We start from the raw sequence: 2669 nt of genomic DNA, 5'->3' as shown, positions 1-2669 counted from the left end.
CTACCTTATGATCCAGCAATTCCACTTCTGGGTATTTTTTGAATATAACAAAAACACTAACTCAAAAAGATATATACACACATATGTTCACTCATATGGAGATTCCTCAAAAAATTAAAAATAGAACTAAGATATGACCCAGCAATTCCACTCCTGTGTATATATCCAAAGGTAATGAAATGAGTATCTCAAAGAGATATTTGCACTCTCATGTTCATTGCAGCATTATTCACAATAGCCAAAGTATGGAAACAACCTAAGTGTCCATCAATGATAAAGAAAACATTATACACACATACATACATACACACACACAATAGAATATTATTCACACATAAGAAAGAAGGAAATCCTGCCATTTGAGGCAACGTGGATGGCTCTTTAGGGCATTATCCTAAGTGAAATAAGCCAGACAAAGGCAAATACTGTATGATCTCACTTATATGTGGAATCTAATAAAACCAATCTCATAGAAACAGAGAGAGTATAGTGGTTGTTGCTGGGGCTGGGGGCCAGGGGAAATGAGAGTTTGTCAAAGGATACACACTTATAGTTTAATATTGAATAAGTTCTGGGGATCTAATGTACCTCATGGTAACTATAGTTAACAATACTGTATTATATACTTGAAAGTTGCTAAGAGAGTAGATCTTAAATGTTCTCATCACACAAAAAAAGGTAATTATGTGAGATAATTGAAGTGTTAACTGACCTTATTTTAGTAATCATTTTACAATAAATGTGTATACAATCATCACATTGTACACCTTAAATTTACACATTATGTATCAATTATGTCTCAATGAAGCTGGAAAAATAAAATATGAAGTTTTAAAAATAGAAAGTCATCTAATACACATACAAAAAATATGGAATTAGAAAGTTATCATTTTGCAGCCATCAGAATAATGGATTCATGCAAGAAGCATCAGTAAATGCTAAGTGTAGTGGATGAATCTATGAGGAGTTAAAGGATATTTACATAGTCTCAAAGATTCCCCCCTCCAGGGAACTTATTAATATTAATGGAAAACAGAAACTTGACAGGGGAGAAACCTGGTAGACAGCAACCTTAAATGCTCAAAGTTAATATAACTGGTAATGAAGTAAATCAATATCATATGACTTCTGATATGATGAACTGACAATACAAAGTCATTTCTATGGTTTTTTGAACGAAAATTATCAGAATCTAATTATGAGGAAACATCAGACAAAAACAGAGAGACAGTCTACAAAATAACTAGTCCATACTCTTCATTTAAAAGGTCATGAAGAGGAGGAGCTTCAAGATGGCGGAAGATTAAGACATGGAGATCACCTTCCTCCCCACAATTACATCAGAAATACATCTACATGTGGAACACCCCCTACAGAACACCTACTGAACGCAGGCAGAACACCTCAGACTTCCCAAAAGGCAAGAAATTCCCCACGTACCTGGGTAGGGCAAAAGAAAAATGAAAATACAGAGACAAAAGAATAGGGACGGGACCTGCACCAGTGGGAGGGAGCTGTGAAGGAGGAAAGGTTTCCAGACACTAGGAAGCCCCTTCGCGGGCGGAGAATGCTGGTGGCGGAGGGGGGAAGCTTTGGAGCCACGGAGGAGAGCGCAGAAACGGGTGCGGAGGGCAAAGCGGAGAGATTCCCGCACAGAGGAACGGTGCCGACCAGCACTCACCAGCCCGAGAGGCTTGTCTGCTCACCCGCCGTGGCAGGTGGGGACTGGGAGCTGAGGCTCCGGCTTTGGTAGGATCCCAGGGAGAGGACTGGGGTGGGCTGCGTGAACACAGCCTGAAGGGGGCTAGTGTGCCACAGCTAGCCAAGAGGGAGTCCGGGAAAAAGTCTGGAGCTGCCAAAGAGGCAAGAGACTTTTTCTTGCCCCTTTGTTTCCTGGTGCATGAGGAGAGGGGATTAAGAGCGCCGCTTAAAGGAGCTCCAGAGACAGGCGTGAGCCATGGCTATCAGCGCGAACCCCAGAGACGGGCATGAGACGCTAAGGCTGCTGCTGCAGCCATCAAGAAGCCTGTGTGCAAGCAAAGGTCACTATCCACACCTTCCCTCCCAGGAGCCTGTGCAGCACGCCACTGCCAGGGTTCCATGATCCAGGGACAACTTCCCTGGGAGAACACACGTTGCACTTTAGGCTGGTGCAACATCACGCCTGCCTCTGCCACCACAGGCTCGCCCCAAACTCCATATCCCTCCCTCCCCCCCAGCCTGAGTGAGGCAGAGCCCCCGAATCAGCTGCTCCTTTAACCCCATCCTGTCTGACCGAAGAACAGATGCCCTCAGGCGACCTACACGCAGAGGCAGGGCCAAATCCAAAGCTGAACCCCAGGAGCTGTGTGAACAAAGAAGAGAAAGGGAAATCTCTCCCAGCAGCCTCAGGAGCAGCAGATTAAATCTCCACAATCAACTTGATGGACCGTGCATCTGTGGGATACCTGACTAGAAAACGCATCATCCCAAATTGCGGAGGTGGACTTTGGGAGCAATGATATACATATTTTTTTTGCCTTTTTCTTTTTTTGTGAGTGTGTATATGTACGCTTCTCTCTGTGATTTTGTCTGTATAGCTTTGCATTTACCATTTGTCCTAGGGTTCTGTCTGTCCGTTTTGGGGGTTTCTTTTAGTATAGGTTTTAGCACTGGTTATCATTGGTGGA

This window comes from Eschrichtius robustus, chromosome 10, assembly GCF_028021215.1.
Source record: "Eschrichtius robustus isolate mEscRob2 chromosome 10, mEscRob2.pri, whole genome shotgun sequence".
In the NCBI taxonomy this organism is placed as follows: Eukaryota; Metazoa; Chordata; class Mammalia; order Artiodactyla; family Eschrichtiidae; genus Eschrichtius; species Eschrichtius robustus.
Note: the sequence above shows the minus strand (reverse complement) of the source record.